The sequence below is a fragment of the Petaurus breviceps genome, unplaced genomic scaffold (genome assembly GCF_028583685.1).
Source record: "Petaurus breviceps papuanus isolate PSGF00001 unplaced genomic scaffold, PetGlider_PUasm1.0 227, whole genome shotgun sequence".
Taxonomy (NCBI): Eukaryota; Metazoa; Chordata; class Mammalia; order Diprotodontia; family Petauridae; genus Petaurus; species Petaurus breviceps.
Window position 1 is genome coordinate 8,664,397 of NW_027185896.1, and position 23,836 is coordinate 8,688,232.

Genomic DNA, 23,836 nt, shown 5'->3' on the forward strand with positions numbered 1-23,836 from the left:
GGGAGAGAGAGGAGAGAGAGAGAGGGAGACAGAGACAGAGAGAGACAGACAGAGACAGAGAGACAGACAGAGACAGAGAGAGATAGAGACAGAGAGGAAAGAGGAGAGAGAGAAAGGAAAGAAGGAAGGAGGAAAAGTCCTGCTCTCATTCTACTAGTGGGCAGGGGAGGGGGAAAGCAGTTATCATCAAAGATTGCTTTGGTTCTCCACACTTTCTGATTGCTCTCAGACTTATTCCTAATTACCCTCATTCAGGCAATGGCTTTTTGATCAGTCGTTGCATTAAAATGATTCGGAAGGCAGGAGTATTTCCCTCTTTATACCCGCCCAGTCTGAAGGTGCATTGCTAAGAAAGGGGTAGGGCTGAGGGGAGTTGGAAGAGAAAGCTTACAGTGAGAGCTACCCACAAGCAGAAGGCCGCCTTGCAGAGTAGTGAGTTCCCCAGAGCTCTTAAAGTAGAAGATCAGGGACCATTTGTTGGGGATTTTATGGAGGAACATCCTGTCAGGTAATCAAGGCATGATGGAGGGAGCATAAGACTTCAAATCCTGCATCAGATACAACTTCAGCATTTGATCTTGGGGAAGCTACTTCATCTCTAAGAGAGCCGATTTCCTCATCTGTAAAATAAAGATAATTGATTTTGAGCTATAAGAGATATTAGAGATCTTCTAGCCCAGCCTCTCCATTTTACGGTTGAGGAAACTGAGGCCAAAGAGATGAAGCACCTTGCCTAAGGTGACATGGGTAGTCAGAAGAGCTCGGACTTTGTCTTCAAATCCAGTGTTCTTTCCATCCGTTTCCGTGGTCAATGCTTGAACTGCCTCCCTCCCTCACAGAGATATAAGGAGAGCACTTTGTGATTCTTAAAGCACAATGCAGACATGAGTTATCCTTATAACTGGTTGGATGGGATTGACCTCTGAAGCTTCTTCGATCTCTGAGATTCTGTCCTACAGTCACCTCGCCCTTTTCTGCATCACTAACTCCACAAAAATACCATACTCTGACCCTTGGCTCCTGATGCAGACTGTGCCTTAGCCCCAGACTTCACTCTGATCCCACCAGCTGCTTCATAAATAATCAAAAGGGGGAGGAAGTGGGAAAGCACGGATTGGCAAAATACAACTCATCCCCATTTCTAGGGTGGATGTAGCTGGGATCCCATATTTTGCTGACCTCCTCTGTTAGGAGGAAAGGGAGCTGGAATGGATGTCTCACCAAATGGGTACAGGAAACTTTCTGTTCAGAGGGGGAAATTAGTGCTTGAATGGACCAATTAGATGCAATACTACCCTCTCAACAAGTTCCCAAGTGGGACTATATATCTTTGCAAATACAACTCCCATTCCGAGGTATTTCTGGCAACCTATGTCAGCTCCAGATCCTAACCTCTACCTAGGGTCTTCTCTAATGTTCCAAAGACCATCCCCTGAGCAAACTAACTTCCCACTGCTATTTCTGCCTCCCAACCAGACTCCCTCAGGCTATACCTTTGCCTCCTTCTGCCCATAGTGAGACAGATCTCCTGGACCTTCCAGAATACTGCATCACCATTTACCATGACATTGGCCCTCTATAAAGGCTCTTAAATAGTATAACCACCCACCTGCCTCAGTGAACCTCTCTCCAACCTCTTATATAATGCCTGGACTCATTCTCAATAATTAATATACTTCTTTCCCCTCGTGTTCTCCCTGCCCCAGGGATTCTGAACCCCTGGCTGCAGGTGCATAAATTCAACTGTTCCCCATCTGCTCATTCCCTTAATCCCATCTCCAGCACTAACCCCCTGTGTGTCCCACTCCAGATCTACCTGCCCCTTCCTCTGTACACCCTGGAATTCCTGCACCATAATGAACAAATTTTCTTTCATTCTAAGGCTTTTCTTTTCTCACTCCTTCCATCTTGTGACTTTCACTAAATGGAGGTCATTGGTAGAAAAACCCCTCTTTGTCACTCTTCCTCATCTCAGATTACTCAGGTGTCTTTACCCCTGTTTCTCATAAAGAGGGGGCCCTCTTCTTGCCAAGGGAAACACCTTGACCCCATCCCAACCTTTCCACTCCTGCAGATTACCCTCCTGTCATTCCCACACTCTCTCTTTTGAAAATGAGGGGGGTGGCTAGGTGGCACAGTAAGTAAAGTGCTAGCCCCAGAGTCAGGAGGACCTGAGTTCGGTTCCGGCCTCAGACACTTAACACCCACATAAAGAAACTAGCCATGTAACCTAGGGCAAGTTACTTAACCCCAACTGCCCTCCAAAAAGCAAAAAAAAAAAAAAGAAAAGAAAATGAGGAAACTGAAGCACAGAGAGGCTAAGAGTCTTGTCTAATGTCACACAGCTAGATAGATGAACTGGGATTCAAAACCAGGTCCCCTGACCTGAATTCAAATGCAGTCCACCCTTCCACCACATCACACTGTATGGCATCTACAATGCTAGTTATCTGTAGCCCGGTTTTAAATATCACAAGAGAATGCCATTACCATGTTGTATGCTTCTAAAGTCAATTCAATAAACATTTTAAAAACGACCCCTGTGTATAAGGTTTTGGTGGGTCCTCTTTCTTCCCCAGTACTTATTAAAATAATGCATACTATTAGGAGGCAGCTAGGGTCACCATAGTGCAAAAAGCAATGGACTTGGAGTCAGGAAGTCCTGAGTTCAAATGCTTCCTCAGACACTTAGCTAGCTATGTGACCTTGGACAAATCACTTAACCTCTGTCTATCTGTTTCTTCATCTGTAAAAATGAGCTGGAAAAGTAAATAGCAAACTACCTCAGTATCTTTGCCTAGAAATCCGCAAGTGGGGTCACAAAGAGTTGGACATGACTAAAAAGACTGAATGACAACACACACTATTATGAAAGAGGCTGCATGATGCAGGGGAAAGTGTACTGCATTTGGAGTCAGAAGACCTGAGTTCAAATCTTGACTGTCCCACTTACTACTTGGGTGATCTTGGACATGTCCTTTTACCTCTGTACTCATTTTTCTCATCTCTAAAAGGAGGGAATTAGGTTGGTGATCTCTAAGGCCCCTTGCCACTCTCCATCTAGGATTTCATGATTATTATCAACTGGATCAAAGCATAATTCAGAAGTAAACTGTGCTACAATTTACATATATACATCATTTACCTTTTCTCTCCTTCCCCAAAACCTTTCTGTAGAGTAGTGCCAGGCCATACTTGTATGCATATGTATAATATATTCCAAAGATAAATAAGACTGATTTTGGAATTATTTACTCTTTTTATGCCATTAAGTAAATTATTGCAAAAGTGGTGGGAGAAGGATCCCAGACCATTGACCCAGTTCTTAGAACTGGAAGGGCCCTTCAAGCACAGAACATATGATGTCAGAGATGGAAGAACCCTTAGAATATAGAATGTCATATCTAGAAAGACCTTAGAATTGAGAATGACAAGGCTGGAAAGACCCTTAGAACATACAACATACGATGTCAGAAGGGGCTTAGAGATTGCCTAGTCTAATTCCATCATTTTGCAGATGAGGAAATACAAACCCATGGTGGAAGGGATTTACTGACCCAAGAGCACATTAGGAGCAAAGCCAGGACCAGAATCCAGGTCCCCTTGCTCCCTGTCCCTGGGCTAATTCTCCTCTGCCTCCCCGCCTGTAAAGAAAGGAAGAGACGAAGAGATGCAGCCTGGGGAGATCATTTGTTGCCTCTACAAAATCTGTTTCCTTCCCAAAGAAAGCTCCTGGCATCTCTGGGGATCCTAGCCTTCCCTATCCCCTTGTTCCTCTCTCACTACTTGCCCTTTGAGTTAATAAACTGTTAATCAGTTTAAATGTTTCCAGGTCATTTCCTCCAGAGCAGGCAGGCAGCCAGGCAGGTGGGTGCTGAGCTGAAGGCACTTTGTGTCTGTGCCCTTCAAAGACCCACACAACTGGAAACCTGGCGAAGCAGGCCCTTAATAACCCAGAGACTGCTGAGGAAAGTGACTCCTGGGGAGCCGAGGCTCTGTCTGCCTCTGTCTTGCTGCTGGGACCAGTCTTGGTTGCTTGTCCCTCACCACCACATCACCCTTTGCAAAAAAAAAAAGGGGGGGGGGGTTTAAAAGACCCAAAATGTGCCATGCCGGATCATGTTTGAGACATTGTTAGAACTAGAATTTAAAAAAGAAAAGTTGAAAGAGGAGGATAGGTAGGGGTAGGGCAAGGACTAAACCAAAGCATCCTTCTCATTAACTTGCTAATCTGTTTCATAGTTGAGGACAGAAACCTGAGTGGCTGAAATTCAATAGAAAGGCTTTCAAAGATATTTCTTCAGAAAACCCCTGGATTTTGGGGAACTGAGTGGGTTTTATCCCCCACCTTTTTTTTTGATGGAGATAAGAAAATAGAGTCGAGGTTGGGGCCAGACCAGGGACCAGGGTGAGAGATTTGTAAGGACAAGAGGACTGATTGAGTTTGAAAATCTGCCCCTTGTGGAGAAGGACAGAACATGGCATCTCAAAGTTGCCATGGCCCTTAGAACATAGACTGTCAGTGCCATCCTGAGCTGGGTCCTTGCATTCTGAATGTAAATTACGGGGTTGGATTAAATTCATTCATTCATTTAGCAGCACTTTATTAAATGCATTCTGTGCACTGATTAATATGTGAGTCTCTGAAGGAGAGGTCGGGGGTCACAGGATCTCCAGTTGGAAGAGACCCCAGAAGCCACTGAGTCCAAATGCATTTTAAGGAGGAAATTAATGGGGGAAGCAGTTTGCCCAGAGTCCCACATTGACAGAGTCAGGATTCAGACCCGGCTCTTCTGACTCTAGCTTTACAGGATTTCTTTACTGACTTTGACTAAATGACATTTGGTGTTGGTCTTCAACATAACTGATCCAAAGGATACAGTCATGTCCCTTCTCTGTCACAAGCCTTTTGATGGCTCCTTATCGCATACCAGAGTAATACCCAGACTCTTTTGTCTGGCATTCAAGGCCTGGATCATCTAATTCCACCTTAAATCTCTCTAGCCTTATATCATAAAATACACCTCCACATGGACTGCTTTCTAATAAAATGGGATTACTTGCCATCTGAATCCACCACTCACTGTGACCTTAGGCAAGATGCATTAAGCTCTCTGAGACTGTCAAGTGAAGGGGTCAGATGATTTCTGCTGTCCTTCCTGGCCATGGTCCCTATACATATCCTGAGTTCTCCAGTCTCTCTGTCTTTGCTTAGACTTTTCCCATTTCCAAGAATACTTTCCTTCCCCCTTGAATCCTTTTGCATTCTTTCAAGCCCAACTCAAATGTTACCTCTTCCAAGAAGCCTTCTTGAATTTCACAGTCAGTAAGGGGCTTCTCTCCCTCCCCTACCATCACATTTTGCTTCTCCCTGTCTTATGAACTCGTATATTGTACTGTAACTGACCCAGAGTCAAAAAGGAAGAAAAGGGCAGGCAGGGTTGCTTTGGGGAAATTGCCAGGTTCTTGTACTGACTCCTCTTTCCCAAAGCTTCCCCAAACAGCAAAGGCCCAACTTTTCAATACGAACATTTTACCAGTGTTGTTATATTGTAGTGAGACGTGGAAACCCACTGCCTTGTAACACAGAGGGCCAGAGGGCAATGAGGGACCTGTGGTAGGTGTGAGCGGGCTGTCTCATACACACATCCAGGCGCTCTGAAGAAGGCTGGGAATTTTATGATAGGAAGAAAATATGACCTGTTCACAAGGCAAGAACAAAGGACAAGTGGACAGCCAGAGTACTTGCTACCCTTGAAGTAGGGGGTGGAAGTGAAGGAGCCCAATGGGTGAGCCCCTGTGGTGAACTTTGGGGAGCACATGGATGGCAGCCCCATGGGGTGGGCAGGCAGAGATGGAAACTTGTGAAACAATAAGATCATGAGTCCCTTGGTCATTTGAGTACATGCTATCACAAATTTAGAGGTCAGAACTTAGCACTTACTTGGTCCAACCCTGCTCATTTTGCAGATAAGGAAACTAGGACTAAGGGAGGTGAAGATTGCCCAAGATCATCTGGTTAGTAAGTAGCAAAGCCAGGATTCAAACCTAGGTTATCTGAGTCTCCCTCTGTCATTCTGCTCCCAGTTACCCATGCATGTCATGATTATTAAAAATAATCATTTCTTGCCCTTTGAGGCTTACGAAGGACCTTCCATACATTATCTCATATAATCTTCAGAACAATCCTGTGACATAGATGCTAGAAATATTACCATTCCTCCAGAAGACCCAGAGACATTCATTCTCTTGCTCATGGTCATATGGCTAGTAAGTTTCATGGGGACAATGTGCACTCAACTCTCCTGACTCCAGGTCCGCCCATCTTTACACCAGGGAACACCAGGGGTCAAGATTTGGGGGGGGGGGGAGGGTATGGATCTCTTCTTCCTCTGTCTCACAAAATGGTGGAGATCAGGAAGACTCAGGGGAAAGCTTGTGGTTTGATATATGGCATGGCTACCCCACCCTCCTCTGGGGTTGTCATTTGAAACTCCTGAAATTCCTGTCCCGATAGTCACAACACTGACCATCATTTAATGAAGCAGTTTCATCTTCCTGTGATTAGCTAGAACTGGGTTGCTTGACTTTCTCCCCTTCTTTCTCTCCATCACCTTTTCTCCCTTCCTCCATCCATCTCTTGACCTCAGTCTTCATTCCCCCCTCCCTCCTCCTTTCTTCCTCTTCTTCTTCCATTCACCCTCCTCTTTCTCCTCCTCTCCATTTTCTTCCCTCTTCCTCCTCACCCTTCCTCCTTACCTCCGCATTTCCCCTTCCTTCCTCCTTCTGTTTCCTTCCCATTCCCCTCCTTCCTCCTTTCCCTCCTCCATCCTCCTCCTCTCCCTTCTAATGCCCCTCCTCCACCTCTTCTCCTCATCCCTTCCCTCCATTTTTCTCATCCTCACTCCCCCCCACATTCCTTCTCTCCTCCGGGCTCTCCCTAACTTCCTCCTCTCCTCACTTTCTCCCTCCCTCCTCCTCACTCTTTCCTTTTCCTCACTCCCCCTTCCCTCCTCCTCACTCCTCTTTCCCTCCTTCTCCTCTCTCCTCTCCCTCCTCCTCACTCCCCCCATCTTCCTTGGTCTCTCCATTTTCCTCAGTCTCCCTCCCTCCTCTCTACCTCCTCCCTTCCTCTCCCCCTCCTCCCTTCCTCTCCTCCACTTTCCTTCCTCTCCTCTGTCCCTCCTCCCTTCCTCTCCTCTCTTCTCCCCCTCCCCTTCTCTCCCTCTCAGACAAAGCCCAGCCTTCTCCCTCAGGGAGTCTGCCCTGGGCACTGCCTCTCCCTGCCTTGTCTCTAATTGGCACCTCAAAGCTGCAGGTAATTGCCTCAGTAAAAAGACTACTTTTAAAGTGGCAGGAGCATCCATGGGTTTAAGTTGTTATTGTTGTGGAATTTTTTTAGTTTCTCTAATTAACATTCTGGGTAGAGGAGAAAGCGCAGGGCACGCAGCAGTAGCTGCCGCAGCCGCATCCTGGCGGAGATCCGCGCTTTGTGCGCGGTTTCCTCCCTCTCTGGCTCGATCCTGGGTGCAGCTGCTTACCTGAATCCCCCTCGTGCCTGCATTGGCTGCTTGGGGCCCAGGCCAAGGCTGCTTTGGTTCCGTGGCCAGCTTTGAGAAGGGAAGGGGGGGGCAAAAGGGGTGTTGGGGAGCAGAGCACTCCCCAGAGCTCCCAAGCACCAGGCCAGAAGTCACCAGGACCCGAGCCAACTGGGAATTGGCAACCAGCTGTAGAGAGAGATTAGTTAGACTCTCATTCGCTTTCTGCAGAACGGCAAACAGCAAACACAGTCATGGATGGCAGTAATGAAAATCCTCTGCCCAATCTGATACACTGGATCTGAGGTCTAGAGTCAGGAAGATGCTAAGAGGCCATCTAGCCTCCCAAACTGCAGAGAGGGTTAGGGCACTGGCCAAGGACACACAGGTAGAATGCACATCCGAGGTGGTGTGTCCTCTGACCCATTGCCCTTCCACTGTACAATACTCCCCTCCATGTTTTCGGAAGGATATTGACAAACTGGAGTACATCCAAAGGACAGCAGATAGGATTGGGAGGGGATTAAAGACCAGGCTATGGGACTGTCGACTGAAAGAACCCAAAATGTTTCTGTCTGCAAAGAGGAGATTTAGGGTCAACCTGTCCTCTATCTTCAAGTATTTGAGAAGACTCAGAAAAAGCAATTCGACTTATTCTGTTTGACCCTAAAGGACCAGGAACAGTGGGAGTCATTTACAAGGAGACTGATTTTGGTTCAATGTTAAAAAAAAAAAAACCAACAACTTGCTAGCTTTCAGATCTGTCCAAAAGTGGAATGAGCTGCCTCAGGAGGTAGAGAGCACTCCCCTCTTCAAGTCCATGTCTGCTCTCTGGTTGAGTGATAGGCAGGGGTGGGACAGAAGCCAGGATCACACAGTGTCTGCATCTGAAGGTTAAGAAGGTAGCAGGGAATGCCAGGCTTCCCTCACTGGCAGTTTGGACAGGGTCCTGAAGCTAGGGAGATGATAAAATCTGAAGGTGATGGGGTTGGTGCAATGGGATAGATGGTGTCAGGTCATCAGGGAATGTCCTATAGAAGATGGATCCTACAATTCAATTCCATTCACAAACACTTACTAGGTGCTTACTGTGAACAAGACCTAGTGCCCAATAACACTGGGTTAAAATCCCAGCTCTGACACTCATTTGTTGTGGGACTTTGAGGTAATCTTTTCACCTCCCTGAACCTCATTTTCCTTGTCAGTTAAGTGGGGGTAACAATACTTGCTATTGAATTTAAAAGATCAAGGATTCAGAACTGGAAAGACTGAGTAACTTAATCAAGATCATATCAATAAAAAGTAACAAGGCCAGGATTCTAACTCAGGTCCTCCAGCTCCAAATCTAGTCCTTGTCCCAATGCATCACTTTTGTAAGAAAGCACTAACATAACCCTGAAATCACTATATAGGTGTGGGTTTTTATTGTTGTTATTGCCTAAGGAGCTTAACATTTTATGAGGGATGAGAAGGAAATGACTGACATAAACAACAATGGATGGGATTGGGGCAAAAGAGGGAAGATCTGAGGATAGAAGGATCCCTTTCAGCTGTGGAGATCTGGGGAGATTTCATGGAAGAGACAGTCCTAAGCACTTCCCCAAGCAGAGACGTTGAGGGCCTGTGTTCCAGGCACAGGGGTTGACCAAGGTGAATTCACAGAGGCAGGAGAGAGAGACATGAGATTGGGGAACCACGAGTATTTCAGTTTGTTGTGGAGTACAGTGAATGAAACAAGTATACAGAGAGGTCGAATTAAATGTAGCTGAAGAGGACAATGGGTGCCAGTTTGTAGGAGACCTGGCTAAGGAGTCTAGAAACCATTTAAGGTTAAAACCAAACATATAATATTGGAGCTAAAAGAGACTTTAGAGGCCATCTTGTTCAGCCCCTTCCCTTTACAGAGAGGGAAGCTAGAAACCAAGAGAAGGGGCTCAGCCAAGGTCACCGAGCCAGTCAGGGACAGAGCAGGGACCAAAACCAGCTCCTGACTTCTGGTCGAATGTTCCATCCCATCACCAGGTCAGTCTCAAGGACACTCCTTTTGCAGCTACAGAAGTAGTGGTTTCTGCTTTGTTTTGATTTTCTTTCTCATGGTTCCTCCCATTCATTCTAATTCTAATGTTTAATAAGAATGTATATGTAGAGCCTATATTGGATTGCACGCCATCTTGGGGATGAGGGAGGGGAGGGAGACAGAGAAAATGTAAACCTTATGGAAGTGAATGTTGAAAACTAAAAATAAATTAATTTATTTATTAAAAAGGGGGAGGGAGAAGTAGTGGTTTCTGGATGATTTAGACAGAGCACATAACCAGGTATCTCATCATAGGTAACTAAGTTGGTCAGTAGTTCTGTTGCTGCCGAGACAAGGAAAGATGAGGAGAAGGGGGAACAAGTCAGGTTCATCCTTAGCTGAAGTAATCCATCCAAGAAAGTTTATAATCACTTTCCTATGGAAGTGAAGACTGTGGCAGTGACAGGATACAGAAAAATCAATAGGGTGGCCAGAAGCAGGTTTGGCATCAGTCTATCAGGCCCAGGGACTGACACCTCCTTGGAAGAGTTGTCAAGCTATTGAAAAGCATCAGGTCCCTCTCCCCAAGACTATGGAAACAGGCCTTGCTTCTCCCTAAGCTTTCTATCCACTTCCCCTGCAAAAAAAATGTCCCATCCTCAAAGCAAGAATTTGGGCATTGGAGACAGTGACTGGTTAGAATCTGAGAACCATCTTTGACTACCAGATCTAGGAGGGAACTTATAATACAGACGTCAGATTGTTAGATCTTGGAGGACCTTTAGAACTTAGAAAAGGAAATGTCAGAGCTGAGAAGCCCCTTACTTAGAACCCAGAATGTTTGAGTTAGGAAGGCCTTAGAACATAAAACATGGTATGCTAGAGTAAGAACAAGGGATGTAAGATGTGAATTCCAGAAGAGACCTTATTAATGACCTAGTCCACCTACCCCATTTCACAGATGGGGAAATCGAGGTCCAGAGAGGGGAAGGGATTGACCTATAGTCACACAGCTTATGGATGCCAGACTGAGGAACCCAAGTGTCTTGACTTCCAGTCCAGTGCTCTCTCTGCTGCATCACAGGCATCAAGCAGAATAAAAAGGGTAGTGGAAGTCAGGAGACCTTTGTTCTCTACTACCAGGTCTGCCATTAGCAGTCTGGGATTTGGGGTAAGTCACACTATGAGATGATTCTCTCCTTATCCCTCCCAGTTCAGCTCTAATAGTCTGTGGCCAGCCTACAGGGACTAGAGGATTTAGAGTTGGAACAGACTTTAGAAATCAATCTAACCCTCTCATTTTTCAGAGTTTGAAATTCAGACCCAGATGGGAAGAGATTTGCTTAAGAGACATCAAAAGAAACATGAGTAAGAAACATCTTCCTTTAATGTCCCTTTAGAGATGCCCTAAGATTTTTTAACACTTGGTGATAATTCACAAACTGAATTATTTGAGATTTGGTCACCTGGAAACATAGTTTGCTTCTGGTTTTTCCTCAGGCCTCTTGGTTTTGCAGGTTGTCTGGGAGTGAACTTGGTGTAAAATGTAATAGGCAATAAGCCAGGGAATAATTCCCAACATCTCCCTGTGTGTTGAAGTGAAGCCCTGGTGGCCTTTTTTCCCATCCCAGGAAGGCGTCTTTCTGTCTGTACTGTGCCTGTTATCACAAGAGTTGAAGTGTTAGAGAGTCTGCCTTCTGCCTGGAAGTCAGGTGAAAGGACAGTCCAGCCATTTAGCCTCCACCAGCCACCGAAATGGGGCCCCACAGGATAAGTAGGGAAGAATGTGCAGAAAAAGAAAAAGGTTTGCATGGTGAAGTAAAGAGGACACTCTTCTTAGAGTCAGAAGATGTGGACTCCAATCTAGGCTCTGCTACTTGAACCTCAAACCTCTTTGAGTCATTCATCTCTTTGGATCTCATTTTCCCCCTTGGGCAATGAAAATCTATTGTAAAATGATTGAATTGGATTGGATGCCTTCTTAGGTCCCTTGGAGCTCTGAATCCTCTGCTCACTTCTACTGCTATGCCTTCAGATTGGATTCTAATTCTATCATTGGTTGGAACTTTAGAGAGAGGATGGAGGAGAATGTACATTCAGTAGCCCCACTAGTCAACCATGATCAGCCAGGGAAGACTTGTTCAGATACTGATGTCCAATAGGCACATGAAAGTGTGGACCCTATGGGAATACCCAGAGAAGGGGTAAAGGCTATTTGTAAAACACAGGGAGTGGAACCTATGTCATATGACAGTGTAGATGAGTTGGAGACTGTCACTGATATCTCTGCCACCTATCAGTGTGAACTACATTTCAATGACCACAACGTTCTCGCCTTGATGACTGGCAGAAGAATAATAACAACCAGCATTTCTGTAGAGCTTTAAGATTTATAAAGCACAAATATTATCTCATTTGAGCCTCTCAGCATCCCTGGGAAGTAGGTGCTATTATCAGACCCATTTTACAGATGAGGAAACTGATACTGAGAAAAGAGTAAGTGACTTTCCCAGAGTTGCACAACTAGCATGTAAGATAGGATTCAAACTCAGATCATGTAGACTCCCAAGTCCAGTATTCCAGCTGCAAAGTCATCTAGCTGACTCATGAGAAACAACTGCATGATAAATGCATTCTTCATTCAGTAGGTGCATTCATTAAGCACCTGCTCTGTACCAGGGCCTGTGATAGATGCTGGGGATAAAATAAAAACAAAGCAGGAGGCCTGCCCTCAAGGAGTTTACATTCTATCAAGAAGAAACAACACAAACACATAAAAATAAACACAAATACTTATGATCTTGAGGGGGGGAATTGTTGAGCAGAACTTGATCTGAGCCTTGAAGGAAACAGGGATTCTAAGAATTGAAAGGAGATGAGGGAGTGTACTATGAGCATGGGGAGTGGGCTCTGCAAAGGCACGGGGATAGGAGATAAAATCATGTCAAGGGAACAGTGATTAGTCCAGTTTGTTTAGAACATAAGTTCCCAAACTTATTTGGCCTACTGCCCCCTTTAAAAAAATTTTTCAGTACCCCAGGAAATCTACTTCCTTTAACCCTTTCATTTTTTAAGAAATTGCATCATTTAAAAATATAATTTTTTTAAAGGATGCATTTTAAATTTAACAATTTATTGTAAATTTATGGGCTTTTTCCTGCACTGAAATTTTGGTAATGCAATATTGCACCACATAACCATATAGTATCATGTTGTAAACAAGTCATTACACACACATATTCCTGCTTATGCGTGGAGATTTCCCGACAATGCACAACATGCTCCTGCCAACACTTGCTTGTTAAGACCTGTCAGCGAACTTGACCACTGATCAGTTATAACTTGCATTTTTGTGTTTATTTGGAAAATAATATAATCACTATTACTTTAACTCTGTCACATAACAGATGGAACATGTACAAATGTTTTTTTCAAAATTTTCTTCTCTTCTTTCCTTATGCTTCCACCACCCCCTTATTTTTACTCACCTCTCTCTAATTGCATCTGAGGCTACTGGCCCCGGATCATTCCAGCACCCCCCCAGGGAGCGATATCACCCACTTTGGGAACCTATTGTCTAGCAGCATAAGGGGGGGGGACTAATGTGTCTGGAATGTGGTTGAAAATGCCAGTGGGAGCCATATTATGAAGGGTTTGGAATGTCAAACAGAGGCATCTGCATTTTATCCTAAATTCAATAGGGAACCACAGGAGCTTCTGGAGCAGGGTAATGACTTGAAGAACTAAGAAATGACACAAGCCAAGGAGCAGAGTATGTGTTCTCATGGGTGGATAGGGAGGTTGAGGGGGTAAGATACAAAAACCCAAAATCTTACCCTGATGTGATACATGAATTCCAGCCTTGGCTCTCAAATCCTCAGTTTCCTCTTCCATTAAACAGCAGCAAGAATCCATGCCCTCCCTCCCTTGTAGAGATATCATGAGGTTGAAATGAGAATATATAGAAGAAAGACTCTGTGTGAAGGGCCATTCTTCTTCTTCAGGCTGGTTTCAGATCTCTCACCATCTCTCCAAGCTTTTCTCTGCCCTCCTTTTCTTCTAGTCTCACATCCCTGGACTTCTTTCTTTCACTGTTCCTGTCTTTAATCTGCTTCTCAATTTTCTCCTCTCTGATGTTCTCAGAAGTCCTTGCTCCAGACCCTCTCATCCATGCTGACCTCTCTTTTCCTCCAAAACTAGTCCCCTGCTGCACCATGGGCAACTTGAACTCTCCCCTGGCACCCTGAAAGGCTCCAAGGAGCCCTGACTGTCCTCCCTTCACAAGTACCCGCCCCCTACCCTCTTTCTCCCCAGAGCAGGGTGCATGATGTATGATGCATCGCATGCAACATGCTACCCACAGTGCAAATTGTTTTGTCTGTCGCAGCACCAGGGAGACCAGTGTCACTCTTATCACTGCCAGCCTGATTATCCCTGACGCCCGCCGGAGCTGACATCCTGTTAATGTAATATAGACACCACAGTGATTTTAATCGGAGCATGAAATATAAGCACTGGGCTATGGGAGACCACATTTCAGAAGGGGCTGTTTGTGTGTGTGTGTGTGTGTGTGAGAGAGAGAGAGAGAGAGAGAGAGAGAGAGAGAGAGAGAGAGAGAGAGAGAGAGAGAAGGGAGCACCACAAAACCTCAAAAGGTAAAAACCCTGCTCCCACACACCAGCTATCCCACTCTGGGGGTGGTTTGGGGTGAAGGAGAAGGGAGAGAATCTTGCCCTTTCCCTGAATCCCCTGAATGCTTCCACACTGCCTGGCTCAGATAAAGGCAAGAAGGGGCATTTTCAGAAGAATTGGAGCTTTAGGGCTTGATCAATGGTCATTTGTAAGGCCATTCTTGACACTCAGAGCTAGACTCCAGAGGCCTATCTCAAAGGCAAGTGCCAGTTCTGTCCTTCATGAGTCTTTGAGATAGGAGATTTGGGAAGGAGAGTAGGAAGATTGGGGGGGCGGGGCAGGTAGCCAGTGCCTTCCAGATGGAGCCTCTGTATTATATAATGGCAAGATCTCTGGCCTGGGAATCAGGAGACCTGAGTTCTAGCTATGGTCTAGTTATGTGTCTTTGAGCAAGTGCTTTCTTTGAACCAGGTCTCAGTTTCCTCGGTCTATCATTGGAGATGGTTGAAGTAGATGCCCTCCAAGATCCCCTCTAGCCCTGACATTCCGTATTCTACAATTCTGTCACCTGTGGTCCAGAGAGTTTCTCATCCTCAACTCTGGTGGGCCTCAGTCTGGACTGGGAAAGAGGGAAAGATGAACCTCAGTCTTCCAACCCCAACTTTCTGAGTTAGGGAGAATGGAGGCGACTCCATTCCACCCACCTCCTTCTTTGTAGATGTTTCTTAGACTGATGCAGTATCTTCAGAGGCCCCAAAGAAAGTTCCAGTTATTTTTTAAAGTACCAGGATTTTACATGTGCCCTCCTCCCACCCGAAACCCTTCACCCTATATGACCTCATGGCTTTGGCCACACTGGCCACCTACATGGGCCAGCCGGCACCATTGCTGAGGGAGGAAGCAGGGTGGTGGTACTGGCAGCACTCAGAATTATCAAAAAGGATAAAGTGCAGGGGAAGCAGGACAGACAAGGAGAACTGAAGACCCATCCCAGAGAGACTGAGGAATTTTGTGGGCTATGGAGGTAGCTTGTTCTAGTGCAGAGAACACTGGACCAGGGCAGGGAGCTAAGGGAGAATCCCAGATCCAACATCTTCTAGCCAGATGACTGGGTAAGTCAACTCCATGTCTCTCTGTGCCTGTTTCCTCATCTAATGGGAGTAATAATATGAACACTTTCTCTCCTAGTACTTGTGTGTGAAAAGCCAGACTGGAAATATTGGTACTGTTCCCCATTTGGGAGAAGAGGGAAGAGCCAAACTGGGGTACCTTCACCTCCAGGGAGGGTGGCCAGGAACACTGAGGAGTGGTGTTTCACAAGATGTCTCTGCCCCTATTCCTAGGTGGCAACTGTGTCATGGGTTTCTGTGCACAGGTCTTTTCATTGGGCAGGTCTGTAAGGGGGCCAGGCTTGGAGCCCCGTCGTTCTGGTTCTGAGGGTCCTTGGAGAAGGGCTTCTGCCTCTGACCTAAATCCCTACCTCCTTTTCCCCCTGTCCTCAGCAGGGTCAGACTGCCCTTAGGCTGGGCCTTCTCCTTGAACAGGGGCCTCAGGAGTCCTGGCTGCACAAGATGAAATGCTGCTACTTCACAACAAAGTATTTTATTCAGCTGTTTCCTATTAAAAAAAAAAAAAAACATCAAGAAAGAAAAAGGAATTGGCAGTGGGGAGGGAAGGGGAGTGGAAGAGAGAAAATTATTCTGGCCACATCAGACCGCTAGCATTAACCCCTGGGAGTCTAGCCCCTGGGGCTGCTACATATAGACCATGAACTGCCACAAGGAAACCCTGGGGAACCAGTAGCAGCCCCAGGAACTTCCCAGACTCCCCTGCCCTCTCCCTGGTCCTCTTGTCCATTTTTCTCTTCCTCCTCCCCTCTCCTTTTCCCCTCTCTCTCTCTCTCCTCCCCTCTCCTTTTTTTCTCTCTCCCTCCCCTGACCTTTCCCCCCTTCCCCCTCTCTTCCACTCTCCTTTTCCACCCCTCTCCCTCTTCCCCTCTCCTTTTCCCTCCCTTCTCCCCTCTCTTTTTCTCTCCTTTTCCACCCCTCTCCCACCTCCCTTCTCCTTTTCCTCCTCTCCCTCCCTCCCTTCTTATTTCTCGATGTTTGGCTGCCTGTTTATCTCTCTCTCCATCTCTCTGTCATTCTCTCTGTCTTTCTCTTTCTTTTATCTCTCCCTCCCTGTCTTTCCCTCTCTATCTCTCTCTTTATCTCCTCCCCCACCCCCTACTTACTCTTCCTGTCCCAAGCTCTACCCCCACCATCCCTGCTCCACCACAATCCCTCTCCTGCACCCACCAGGTTTGACCTTTGTCAAAACAACTGGCTTCAGATACCCAGGTGCAGATGTTAGAGACACAGACGCTTAGAGAAATGTTTATCAACCCACACAGAGAGACAATACAATAATACAGAGACACATGTACACACACACACACACACACCCTCAGAGACAGCCTACTGTAGTCAAAGGGGCCCCAGGTTGGGTTCTAGGCCTATTTCTGCCATCATTTTTATATAACCATGGACAAGTCTCTCTTCTCCGGTTCTCCTCTCTGTAAAATGAGGATAATAGTCCCAACCCAGCTTTCTTTATAGGCTCCATTGCTTTGAGGATCCTCTAAAACCATTTGTCTGGGGTGGGGGGAGAAGGGGAGGAAACAAAGGTCTGTCCTTGGCACTCAGGGATTCCTTCTGAATTCCTTCTAGAAGCTCTGGGATATAGACAACAAGAGAATGAGGATTTCCAAGCACATAGATTCTAAGAATCAGGCCCAGAAGATTCTTGGAAGCCGTCTAGTCCAACCTTATTTTGTTGATTAACCAATTGACGTTGAGGAGGGGAGGAGTTTGTCCAAGACCACCATGGGAGTCAGTGGCAAAGCAGGACCTTGAATCCAGATTTACTGACTGTTCCCCATTCACACATCCCACTTTATTCTGTGCAAGGTTCTGACTGGTGGCTGTTGGGAAGTGGGAAAGCCTCATTCACCGGACCTCAGGAAGTCAGAAGGGAATACAGCCCCTTCCTCTTCTCCCAATACACCTCACTTTCCTCAGAAGAACTGCTCTCAGACATAAGTGTCTGCCTCTCTGTCTTTGTCATTACACTTGTGTGCACTGAAGGCAATTTGAAATGCATCAGGAAACTCCAAATTTAAAGGAAAGCTGTTGAGAATTACTCTGCGAAATTAAGAATGTTTAGGTAAAAGGTGAATTGTGCCTGAATTTACTTTCTGATTTTCTGAGAGGCAGCATGGTGCAGTGAAAAAAAAAAATAGCAACTACTGTATGTTATAAGGGAATAGTAGACTGGACCCAGAGTCAGGGAGATTTGGGTTAGAGTCCCTCCTCCAACAATTATTAGCTCTGGGACATTAGGCAAGTCAACTTTACCCCCTGCCTCAGTTTCCTTGACTGGTAAATGGATATAATAATAGCACCTAATTTTCCAGGCTGACATTAAGATCAAATGACATAATGTCATTAAATTAAAATAATTGACTTTAAATAAATTAATACTTAAAATGTTAAATAAAATAAAAATAGTATTTAAATGCTTTATAAACCAAAGCCTAGGAGGGACCTTAGAGGGTCATCTAATCTAACCTTATTTTATTCATGAAAAAATGGAACCCCAGAGAAGTTAAATGACTTCTCCAAAGTCACCCAGCTAGTAAGTGCTAGAGTTTGGATTTGAATGAGGGTTCCACTTCTGCTTATCGACCTGGCTGCCACCTCTTTGATTTTAAAGTGTGTTCATAGGTCAAGGGTTGGATAATGTCTTCCATGTGGACCATTCCATAGGAAATGATCTAATTCAAGAATCTCTCTCCCTGCCCCTGTTGATCCCTGGACACCTAGACAAGGCATGCAGTTTAAGGGAATCCTATGGGGAGTTATTCTGTGGTCTAGACCACAAAGATTATTCCTATGGGGAAGAAGAACATTTCTAACTCCAAGAATCCTCAGATCCTCAGACCTCTGCAGCATTATAGGAACCAACAAAAAGGAGAAAAAAGTGCCTGAGATCTTGATGAATACTTCCCTGTATCATCTCTGCCTTGGAAAAAGGAATATCCCACAATTTGAGGTGTAAGGGACCTCATAGGGTATCTGAACAGGAAGCCCTCCAACCTACTCTCAAAGACCTTCTTAGTGCCTCCTGAGACAGTCCATTCCACTTTGGGATGATTCTAATTGTTGGTAAGTTTCTGTTTTCATTAAGCTGAAATTTGCCTCTCTGAAACTTCCACTGGCTGCTCCTAGTTCTCTGCCCATTGGGGCCAGGTCTAATCTTTCCTTCAAATATATGATCCAATCCCATGCCTTCTCTCCTCCAGGATAAACAACCTCACCCCTTTCTACTGATCTCTATATGGCATAGTCACCATGTCTGTCATTCCACTGTGGATGTGCTCCATTTTGTCAACATCCCACTTAGCGTTGCCTTTTAAAACAAATTGTAGTTCTTTAACTAGATCACAGTAGAGCAAAAATCATATCTCTCCCATTGACACCATGCTTTGGTTATCATAGGATCATAGTCTTAGTGCTGGAAGAGGCCATGGAAGCCATGAAGTCTAATCCCTTCATTTTACATTTAAGGAAACTGAGGCACTCAGAGGCTAAGTGATTTATCTGGGTCACACAGCTAATAACTATCTCTTCATGCAGCTTAAGATCACATTTGGTTTCTTGTTGTAGACCAAGCCTGATTCAGGATGATCTGGTGCTTTAGACTCAAAATTGTAACATAATGAGACAGTCATAAACCATCTAGTAGTTAACAAAAGATTTTCTTAGCCATAGCATGGGAAAGGATACAGCAAGGATACAGCCTTTGATTTCATTGAGCATAGCTTCTCTACCTCTCTATATTGGCCATATTGGAAAGCCAGTCAAGTCTGAGAGAGAAACTCCTGTCTCCTCATGGGCTGGCTTTAGTACTTGATTGTTCTGAGTCTTTATCCTATGAATCAGTTAAGATTCCAGAATGGTTTTCGAAAAAAACTAGCCTAGCCCACATGGGAGATATCATACCTCCCATAGCTAGCATGGCACACTTTTGTCTAATATTGACCTGAAGTCCACAAAAACTACCAGATTTACACTTGTCTCACCCATTCTGTACACATGAAATTGGTTTTCTTGAACCTAAGTATGGAATTTATGTTAAATTTCCCCCTATTTGGCCTCTTGATCTAGACCAGGGTGAGGAACTGAAATGTAGACCTTTGACTGAATCCAAACTTCACAGAACAAATCCTTTTATTAATGGGATTAGTTTTGTGAAGTTTGAATTCAGTCAAAGGGCCACACTTGAGGACCTAGAGGGCCACACATGGCCTCGAGGCTTCAGGTTCCCCACCCCTGATCTTGCCCATCAGGGTCTAAATAGATATTGACTGACTGTCATCTACCTTGTTAGCTTTCTCTCCCAACTATCAAATCTACAAATTTGATAAGCATGTTGCCTAGGCTTTCCTCCAAGTCATAACATAAAGATGTTAAATGATATTAGAGTAGGAATAGGTCCCTGGGACACTCTGCTAGAGACTTCTAGGTTGACATCAACCATTAAATATTACTCTTTGGGTCTGGTTTGGAATTACACCTAGTTTTATTACCCTTTCACCTAAATCTCTATAGCTTGTCCACAAAGATAACATGACAGATTTTGTTGAATGCTTTACTAAAACCTGTTTACTAAGTCAATGGTATTAAAATTATTTTTAAAATTATTAAAAATGTAAAAAACAAAAAACAAAAAAAATCACCTGAGCTCAGTTGGATAGGACCACTTCTGAGTCATTTCTTGAACTCCAGCCATCAGATTCAACCTCCTCTTTCCCACCAGAGCCTTGGACACTGGGCCCACCCCCCGGGGTCTGGCTCTTATGGGTGAACTTTCACATTCTCTTGCCCAGACCCAGGTTGCACATCATTTTTAGCCATTTACAAACCATGCCACTATCTTCCCTATCCCCTTTCAACTACTGATATATTGTCCTCACCTACTAGAATGTCAGCATCTTGAGGGCAGAGGCTGTCTTGTTTTCTTGTGTTTGTATTCCTAGTGCTAGGCATAGCTTGTGACACATAGTAAGGACTTAATAAGTACCTTATCAATCAGTAAACATTTATTAAGCACTATTGTGTTCCAGACACTATGCCAAGAACTTATTATTATTGTATTATTATATAATATTATAATTATTATATTATATATAATGGTTCTTTGAGAGTCCCTTTCCAAATACACTCCAATCATTTCTTTAATGTTAGAATTTTGTGAGGATGTAAACTCAAGTACACCAAAGAGTTTGAAATTTACCCTTTCCCGTTTTTTGAAAATCAGGCCATTTACCTGTCTTGGTTCCTGCGACACATCTCACATTTTTCTTTCTTTTTTAATGTTCTGTTGCCAACATTTGCTTTTTACACCACAATCATGGTGGCAACCCTGGGAGTAGACCTCAGACTCAGGACAGCTTGGATTTAATTCGTGCCTCTGGCACATACTGGTTAGTCCCCACAGCAAGCCAGATATCCTCACAGTGGCCCCAGGCAACTCTAAGCCAGAGAACATTGACTGATGTGCATTGATGGAAGGAACTTCTTCACACTGAGTTCCTGCATCAATGAAATCATCAGTCTAGGTCAAAAAGAAATCATTTCCCAATACACAGAGTGTCTCCCTTGCCTACAGTGCTCTCCCTCCTCACCTCTATTTCTTAGAATCCAGTCCCCTTTTCTATTTGATTCTTTTCCTGATTCCCCATCCTTTCACCAATTGTTTGTGTTCTCTTCTTACCCTGAACTAACTTTGTATTAGAATTGGGTTTATTTTGTATTTGCAGTACTCATTTATATAAGTGTACCACAGACATACACACACACACACACACACACAACACATACACACACATCAGTCCAATAAAAACTCCTGGATGGCAGGAACCATTCTGTTTTTGTATCGCCAGTGCCTAACACTTAAATGCTTGCTGAACTGAAATAAATTGAATTGGATTAGATATATACAAAAATATTTGGAACAGCACTTTTTGGAGTAACTAAAAATTGGAACCAAAGTAGGTGGCCCTTTATTAGAGAATGGCTGGGAAAAAAAGTAGCATATGAATGTAATGGAATATTGCTGTGCCATTAGAAATAGTGAATATGAATCCACAGAAACAGGTATTTGGAACTAAGTAAAGTCAGCAGGGCCAGGAGAACAAAAGACATCATAACGACAATAATCATCCAAACAAAATAAAACCACTAAAAAAAAAGTAGACTTTACATTATATGCAAAGTTCAGTCTTGGTTCCAGAAAATGAATAATGAACCACAGCTCCTTCCCTTGAATAGAGCAAGTGGTGGACCACAATTGCAGATCGCCATGCGTGCAGTCAGCTGGAATCAATCACTCACTACCTATCTGTTTCACTTAACGGATTTTCTTTGTTATAAGAAAAAAATGCTTTTTGGGGTTGGGAGGAATACTGAGAAGCCACAATAGTGAAAGAAAGAAAAAAACACCAGTAAAACTTTTGTGGGGAAAGAAAAAGAAGGGAATTTGGAGTTATAGGACTTGTGGGGAATCCCGGTTCTTTTGTGTGTTTGGGCAAATCATTTCCTGTCTCTATTTTCTCGCCTTTAAAGTGAAGTGTTTGGACTAGATTGCCTCTGAGGCACCAGGTTCCAGCTCTAACATTATGTTCCGGTCCGGGCTTCCAGTCCTTCAAGCTCAATGGTGTTTTGTTATTGTTGTTCCCCCCGTCTCCTACAGAGAAGGAGAAACAGATGTGTGACAGATGTGTTCATCAGCGGAATCTTCTGCTCTTTTCTGGTGATAAAGAAGGAAAGCCAGAAAGTAGCGAGGGCAAGAGACCCAAAATGAAGGAAGACCACTTCATTCTACCCCTTGTTGTTTAGAGCCTTGGAAGGGAGGACTGTCTAATATCTGCCTCTTGTCCTAGAAAACCTGTCATGCATTGAGTCAACCTCAAATAGAAAGATAGCAGTCCTCGAATCCCAGAGTTATCGAAGGTTATTCCTAGATGAGACTTTAGAAGTCAACTGGTCCTTAGGGGTAGAATATTGAATATCGCATCAGATATTGTTGATGTATTCTTTGATTTCTCTGAAATGGACTTTTTCTTTCTCATTCTCAGTTATGAGATGAGTAAAGGAGAGACATATTTAGAAATGAAGATGATGTGAAAACAAATTATTCCAATAAAAATAATTATGAAAGAAATCCATTGATCTAACTACTCCTACTCCATTTTGTGAGTGGGAGAAGAAGGAGTAAAATGCACAAATTCATCCAGAAAATTAGTGGAAGAGCTGAGATTAAAACCCAGACTTTCTGTTGACAGGATGTGTTCATTGAGGTATTTCTCCAGTAGTGGGAATGGGATATAAAGAGCCATCCACACTCTCCTCACAGCAACTACAGGCTTATCCCTAATCTTTTCCACAGACTGAGCCCCTAGTCACAGGCTGGTACATTGACCCAACTGCAGACCCAAACAAAAACCTTGCCCCTGGTCAGACTGGGCCCTAACCCTAATCCTACACTGACCCTTAACTCTAGCCCCAGGCTTAACCTTAAGACAGCTATTTCATAACAATATACCCTTGGTCACAGAGGAAACAAGACTAATCCTCTCAACCCTACACACACACACACACACACACACACACACACACACACACACACCCCAATCATGTGATCTCCAGAAGGAATAAGATAGATTAAACTGTAAAAAGGCCTTAACCATCTGTGAGGACTAAGATAGAGTAGAACAGGTGGACTCAGGGGGTTGTGAAATCTTCCTCTAAAATCTTTCAGGGTAGGCTAACTCTTCCCCTGGCAGACATTTCTTTGGATTTGATTAGGGACCATTGAGGCTGGAGTCTCTGGATTGAATTTCTCTTTTGAAAGGGCTTTGAGATCCTAGGGTTTTTTTAAGTACCATATGAATAGACTATATACTATTAGATCTAAAAATAAAGGCATTCCTCTTTTTTATGCATTCCTGAAAATAGCATGGCCAAGAATCAGACCATTGTTAATCAAGCCCCTACCTCTTTCCTCATGACTACCATGTTTCTCTTCCTTACTGCTCTATCTGCAGTAGACAAGGGCCACCACACACTCTGTCAGGCTGTCCTGTACCTGTAAACAAAAACTGAAATTTCTTGGATATAAGCCTATTCTTGAAGTAGAGAATTCTTTTGTAATAAGAATCACCACTCCTCCAGTTCTGTCATTTCATGGGGAGGGGAGAATTTCACACAGTGGGGAGGCAGACTGGTGCTCACCTGTGGGTAGCTTGTAAGCCATGCTCACACCAGTGTCAGAGTGGGGAGACATGAAGGCTACTTTCCTGTCTAAAACTTCAGTTGCATAAGCAAAGAACATTCTATTGTTAACATCCCATTATAGCTATCTTCCAAGAATTAAAGATCTTTCAAGGCAGGAGACTTGTTTTGCTTGGCTCCAAAGAACAAAATTAAGGGCAAAGAGACAGATTTACAGTTGATGTGAGGAAAAGGTTCCTGGCAGTAGACTCTCCCTCACCAAAGGTCTTCAAGAAAAGGTTGGGCCACCCCATATAGGGATTTGGGCAGAGGAG

At 44.3% G+C, this 23,836-nt stretch overlaps 1 protein-coding gene across 1 annotated transcript in view; it reads left to right on the forward strand.

The window, feature by feature from the left end:
- Nucleotides 1-23,836, forward strand: part of CACNA2D2 (calcium voltage-gated channel auxiliary subunit alpha2delta 2) — a 442,652-nt gene that overhangs the window by 182,768 nt on the left and 236,048 nt on the right. The window lies entirely within an intron of this gene.